Raw genomic sequence first — 7,599 nt, 5'->3', positions numbered from 1 at the left:
ATTTTCAACTAGCACACGACAGTCCGTTGGCAACAGAAAATTTCAAACAAATTATATGCTCGATATTTTTCTCCATTCTGCAAATCGCAGGACACTCGTCAACACACCTAACGTAAACACCTGCTGTGCACAAACTGATGGATAGATTACACTACCCACCTGCGTGGTCATTCAGTACAGTGCTGCCATCCTACGGACAAAATGAATTCTCGATACCTCCAATGTGGGACTTTTACCAGCCAAATTACGGGTATTTTTTTTACTGAAGGTATATGATGGAGTTTGTGTACGGTTTTGGCATGTTTTAATATTGACTATTGATCTCCTGCTTAAGATTTTATTTAAAAAAGAGAAGAGGAAAATAAATATGTTTCTCTTCATTCATATCTAATCATTGTTATGTACTCATGTAATCTATATAAAGGGTGGCGCAAAAGTCATCATCCTATTTGAACTGACCTTTATTTTGACATCTTGTTGTTAATATCAGTAGTGTTTTGTCAGTTAAATAGAAAATACCCACAAAATTTATTATGTGCGAAAATGAATAAGTATGAAAAAAATTGTGACAATTTTGCGTGACACTTTTCTGGGCAGAGTAATATCCCGTTTTGGTGATTTGCCACGGCCGGCCAGGTCCCCCCATTTGACCGCTTCAGATTTTTTCCTTATGGGATATTTGAAGTCATTGGTTTATGTGAATAAGCCAGAGACGTTACATCGACTAAAGGACAATATTCAGCATGAAATTGAAAACATTTCTCCGCAGAATGCCAACACCATGGAAAACACAATAAAAAGAGCCCAATTTTGCATCACTTCGAATGGTGGTCATTTATTGGATGTTATTTTTAAAAATTGAGGACATAAAAACTTACAACCATCAACAAAAGTTTAACACAAAATAACCTACTTTGTTTAATTTGAAACCCAAGCTATAGGCTAAGAAAATCAGGTGATGACTTTTGCGCCACCTTGTATATAAAAATGGATGTATGTATGTTTGTTCTGGCATAACTCTCGAACGCTTGGACCGATTTCAACCAAACGTGGTACACATATGTCTTACAATCTGGAAAGAGATACTGTGAGGATAAGACACTCCTGGCACCCCTAGAGATGGGGTGGGAAAGGGGTGATATGTAAAAATTATTGAAAATGACCGATATTAGTGTGCAGTCCATAGTTTTAGGGGTCGTTAAGATGAAGAGTGACACTTCCAATACCGTTCAACTCCAAGACACCCTGTCACCCCTAGGGGTGGGGGTGGGAACGGGGTGACATGTAAGACGACCGATATTATTGTGGAATCCTTAGTTCTCGGGGTCGCTAATATGAATAGTGACACTGCCAATGCCGTTCAACTCGAAGTTCATTTTACGCTATAGTTAGAATTCATTTTTTCCCCGTCTATTAGAAGATTGGGATAAATAAATACCCGGGCATCGCCGGGTAATCAGCTAGTAGAATGTTTATTATTTATTCGTTGTTCAGTGCCCACGTATATGTTTTATTTGATCGTTTAAGTTCATTTATCACTGCATTCGTTCTAATCCTGAGGTTACCGCTGATCAAGGTTGATATAGTTTACACGGGAACTGTTGTGAGCACGTAGTACTAGTAGGGGCCAGTAGAGGCGCAACGTGCTGAGCGAGTAACAGTACGATTACCGGCCAATAGATGTCGACTATAGTTGCACTAAAGGAAGACGCTGGAAGAGAGGGACGCAGTGTTGCTACATTAAGGGAAATTCGGACTAGATTTTAAATGAAAAGGGAAATTCCATGAACAATAACTAAAATTACAGGGACATTTGAAGACAGACTGAATATCAGAACAAATTGTTCCAGTTTCATGTTCATAATTTCTTGATCTTGCTGTTTCTTTTCATTTGGATTTCTGTTTTGTTTATTTTACATCGCCTTCCAACATCTCCGATTAATAGCAACGATAGAAGAGACAGAATTGATGTCTGTCTGTCGAGGTCTGTTCTTCCAAGATAACATGACTAAGGCACTTGGCAAAGTCACCAGAGTTTTCATTTGTGTTTTCATTTACACTGACAACCCATCGGTCCTTATGGTTGTTCTTCTCTTCTTCTGCTAAGTGATACAGCAGAGTCATATTCCCCATTCCAGGTTTCGCTTCAATAATACAGGATTCTTGTTGGGAAACCTGATGGTAAGAGTCCTGTAGGAAGGCCAAAATGATTGATTTGTTGTTTTTTTAAGTCCACTTTATGCACAGTAAGGCTAATCGGGACTGGACCTACAGTTTAAAGTGGAATCCGAACCACTTGTGCCTCCACCGGGTATCGGGGAGGCCGAAGGCCAAAATGAATATGGGCCGATAATGTTGAGATGGACCTGAAGGAAATCGGTAAGGATGGAAAAGATTGGATTGATTTTTTACGGGATAGGGACAGGTGAAAGGCTTGTGTTGCTGTAGTCATAAACCTTCGGGTTTAAGAAGGCTAGAGAGTGAGGGGGACCTGGCTCCCCCAACTTAAAAAATACTAAAAAATAACACATGATTAAGTTCAGTTACTACATTTTTGTTATGAAGCCATACCGCAAATCTTGACGTTTGGCATGATGGCATGTGCGGTAATTGCTCCGCTATAGCGGGTAGTTCTATCATTAGGGAAAGTAATCCTTATGCAATGTACGTTCTTTGCTTGGCTCATAAAGTCAATTTAGTGCTTGTTGCAGCGTGCAAGGACAATGATTTAAGCTGCAACTTTTTTAATGTCATACAGTGTTTGTACCAATACTTTAGCTATGCTGACACCCATTCTGAATTCCAAGAAGTGCAAAAAGAACTAAATATAATTAGCCCTGGACCTCATGAACTCCATAAGTTGAGTGACACTCGCTGGTCTCGCAGAGTTATTTCAGTTTTAAGTGACAAGATAAATTATCCTGCGCTTGCTGCTGTACTCACTGCGACAACGTCTAATTTAAGACATTCTAAAAACCCTGAAGCCAAAGGCCTGCTTGCAGCTATAAAATCGTTGGATTTCATTGTATGTTTATCAGTATTTTCTGAATATCTCCCCCTCATAAATGTTTTATCCCAGTCCCTTCAGAAAGCTGATACCTCAATAACTCAGAGTTCCAGTGTAGCCAACGGAGTAATTAAGGAGCTTGAGTCTCAGGGAAACGAAAACACTTGGGACAGAAAATGGAATGGAATAAAGGGTGTTGACATAGAATTAGGTCTAAACATTTTTGAAGGTGGAGGTGAGATGAAAAAGGTACAAATCCTAACGGCCTAGACTGATATCAAACAAATTAGATGCGTAACTGGTTTGTTCTTTAGTTGGCCAGAGAACCAGAGAAGAGACATTTGCTGAAACACTTTCTACATTTCAAAGTGAAGAAAACTGGAAGAAAAAATACAAGTGTGATTTTTTTTAATCCAATGCTGGATATTTTGATTGGCGAACTGAAAAGAAGATTTAGTGGTGAAACTTTGGAAGTTGCTGAAGCGAGTGAAAGATTTATTCGTCTGGATGAAGAAGGAGCTGCACGTTTCATTGAGATTTACTCCATTCCTGGTATTGACACAACAATGTTGAAGGCAGAAATGATCATTTTAAGAAATGTAATGGAAAGTTCAGGTTTGACTTTGATAAGTGCGCCTTTGACGAATGTTGTTCCAACGATAGTGGACACAGGTTTGAGCAAAGATACAGAAACACAAAAATTTTAGCATTCTTCTGAAAATTGCTCCTACCCTGCCATCCAATAGTGCCACTTGTGAGAGGAAATTTTCTGCTATGAGACAACTGGTTGTGTTGCACAATGGGTCAAGACAGATTGAACAATTTAATGAACTTATACTCTGAATCAGATGTTGTTAAAAAATTAACTTAGACGATTTGATTGATTTGTACAGTTTGAAGAAAGAAAAACGTAAAATTACTTTGTGATGAGTCATTACATACTGTTGAGGCATCAAAAGAACTTTTTAATTTAATTTTTCTAAAATTTTTGAAGCTTACTATTGTACCTTAACTTTTTAAAGGTATTACGAGTATTGTATCAATAAAAAAAATGAAACGCAAAATGCAATAATCGTACTGTTTTGCTTCTTTTAAAACTGACAACCAATATACTAATTAATATTTAAAAACACTTAGTGTTTTTAATATGGATACAAGGCTTCATTAAATTATAATTAATATTTGTTTACTTAAGAGAGGAAATTTAACATTTTCAAATTTAAAATGCCTAAAACTCAGTATTTTTTTTTTTTAATTTCCGGGGGAAGGCCTCCGGACCCCTTATAAACTAGGGGATATTCAATAACCCTCGGGTACATCATATGCTTCTCCCAGAGTCTGCCCCCTCCCAAAGCAAAAGTTCAAACTCCGCCCATGCTTATAATATGCAATTGCTATGTGAAAGGAAATTCGTGTAGAGGTGTCTGGGGCGATTTTCAAATGAACTGTCCAGAAGGATATAAAAAACGTGTGACACTATACAAGGGAAACATTTCCCAACATTTTATGTGACAAAAGGTGCAATTGTTACTTATACACTGAATATAATAAATAAAGTAAATATACGCTTGAGTTGAGGAGTTACACGCATCAATTTGTCGGCAAGCGGCATAGTTCCACTCGCTACACGCGCAAGCGTTCAAGCGGCACAATAATAAAAAAATGAAACAAAAAATTCAAACATACATTGAACAATAGTTGAAGTCTGTTACCGATCACCAGTGTTGTTAAGACTGCTAACGCTAGCAGTTACTTTTTGAGGAATTCTAACTATAACTATGTACTTTTGAAAGTAAGTGGTTACTTTTTTGAAATAGTAGGAAAGACTTGAAGGTGGCTTACTGGAAAAGGGGGTCCCGGGTTCGAACCCGATGGAGGCACATTGCACAGTAGTTTGAATTCCACTTTGAACTGTAAGTCCAATCCGGTAATTACTCTTGCTCTATGATTGATTGATTGATTGGCTTCCTTTATTTTACTTCGCTTTTTGTGCCACTTTTGGCTAATTTGCGAAGATGGGGATGAGTGATGAAATTGATGAATGGACACTCACAAATATCCACGCCCAGGCCAGGATTCGAACCCGGGACCCCTAGCGTCGAATCGCGGTGTGCTAACCACTCTGCCACGGGGCGGCTCTTGCTCTGTGGAAGCACTAGCAAAATGTTTAACTGAACTTTAGATCGCTAACGAATACTATTACAATCATCAGTGCTCCATGTTGGGGAGAGCAACGTGAAACTAGCACCCAGTAGTTTTGTGTAGTTTCTGTTTTTTTTAGTGAAACACTAACGAATGACACTGTTTGGTTCGTCAGCGTTCCATTTCGGAGGGAGGGGTTAGGTTCATGGACGTCAAGATGAAAAGATTTTGATGGAATGCCTAGGAAGACATAAATACGTGTCAGATGTATTATATAGTTGAGTTGAGTTGGTGTTTTAAGTCCACTTTATGCACAGTAAGGCTAATCGGGACTGGACCTACAGTTTAAAGTGGGATCCGAACCACTTGTGCCTCCACCGGGTATCGAACCCGGGACCCCTTGATTACAAGGCGACGACGCTACCACTGCGCCATCGGGGAGGCCCAGGTGGTGATGTATTATATACAAGAAACACAAAGAAAGCAATGTAAATCGTCACACATTAATTTTGTTACAATTAATGATTCATTGTGAGTCATTTGTTTACAACAACATTTCCGGTTGGAAGTCACTGTAAAAGTAACTTAAAGTTCCTATCAAGTACCATTAACTGAAACTAAACTACATTTTAAAACTTTAAACTGTAACACAGTTACTTTTAAAATGTACCATATGGCTCAATTAATTTCCTGCCTCATCTCCACCGAGCCAGATGTACCAGGCTTGAACGCTAGTTAGACATCAATTCTGTCTCTTCTATCTAATCGTTGCTATTAATCGGAGATGTTGAAAGGCGATGCAAAATAAACAAAACAGAAAGAGGTGTACGTTATACTAAATCGAATCCAAATGAGAAGAAACATCAAGAGCAAGATCAAGAAATTATGAACATGACTGGAAGCTAAAACAACTTGCACTGATATTCAGTCTGTCTTCAAATGTCCCTGTAATTTTAGTTATTGTTCATGGAATCTCCCTTTTCATTTAAAATCTAGTCCGAATTTCCCTCAATGTAGCAACACTGCGTCTCTCTTCCAGCGTCTTCCTGTAGTGCCACTACAGTCGACATCTATTGGCCGGACATTATACTGTTTCTCGTTCAGCACGTTGCGCCTCTACTGGCCCATACTAGTACTACGTGTTCACGACAGTACCAGTGTGAACCATATCAACCTTAATCAGCGGTAACCTCAGGATTAGAATGAACCAACCAAACTTGGTACGTACACATATGACTTACAATCTGGAAAGAAATACTGTGGGGGCAAGACACCCCTGGCACCCCTAGGGGTGGGGTGGGAAGGCGTGACATGTAAAAATAATCGAAAACGACCGATATTAGTGTGGATGCCATAGTTTTCGGTGTCGCTAAGATGAATACCGTTCACTCCAAGACACCCATGGCACCCCTAGGGGTGGGAGTGGGAAGGGGGTGACATGTAAAACGACCTACATTAGTTTGGAATCCATAGTTTTTGAGGTCGCTAAGATGAATAGTTACACTCTGAATGTCGTTCAACTTCAAGACACCCCTGACACCCCTAGGGGTGTGTCGCCAAATAATCGAAAACGACCGATATTATTGTGGAATGCATAGTTTTCTGGGTTCCTAAGATGAATAGTGACACTCCCAATGCCGTTCAACTCCAAGACACCCCTGGCACCCTACGGGTGGGGGTGGGTGACATGTAAAATAATCGAATACGACCGATACTAGTGTGGAATCAATAGTTTTCAGGCTCGCTAAGATGAATAGTTACATTCTCAACGAAGTTAAACTTCGATAACCCCTGGTACCACTAAGAGTGGGGATGGGAAGGGGCTGTCATGTAAAACGCCCGATATTTGTGTGGAATCAATAGTTTTAGGTGTCGCTAAGATGAATAGTGTTACTCTCAATGCCGTTTAACTCTAAGACAGCTCTCGTTCGAGAGTTATGCCGGAACAAATATACATACATCCTTTGTATATACAAGGTGGCGCAAAAGTCATCACCTGATTTTCTATGTGTTCTTCAAAAGTTTCTATCCTAATACATAAATCATCAACATATATCATTTCATTATCTGAAAATGTATCCCCCAGTGTTCTATTCAAAGCTTCAGTAAAAGCTTGCACTCCATTTGAGGAACCAAAGACTAACCTTTTATAATGGTACAATTTTCTATCAAAACTAAAAGCTGTACGAGGTTTAGACTCTTCTGTAATCAAAATTTCATAAAACACCTGAAAACATGTCTATCGTAGTGATATAGTTCTTGCGTTGAAAATCTTGCAAGGCTTCATTTATCCTAATAGATTTTGTTTGAATAAGTTAACATTGCGCATGTCTTTGCAAATGAGCAGCGACCCATCAGATTTCTGTATTACCACCATCGGGTTAAGGTTATGTGATTCACTAGGTTCAATTATTTACCAGTCCAAAAGTTTCTCTAAATGCTTGCTCCCT

Source organism: Lepisma saccharinum, chromosome 15, assembly GCF_977018435.1.
Source record: "Lepisma saccharinum chromosome 15, izLepSacc3.1, whole genome shotgun sequence".
Lineage (NCBI taxonomy): Eukaryota > Metazoa > Arthropoda > Insecta > Zygentoma > Lepismatidae > Lepisma > Lepisma saccharinum.
The sequence above is the reverse complement of the archived record's forward strand: the minus strand, read 5'-3'. Positions refer to the sequence as shown.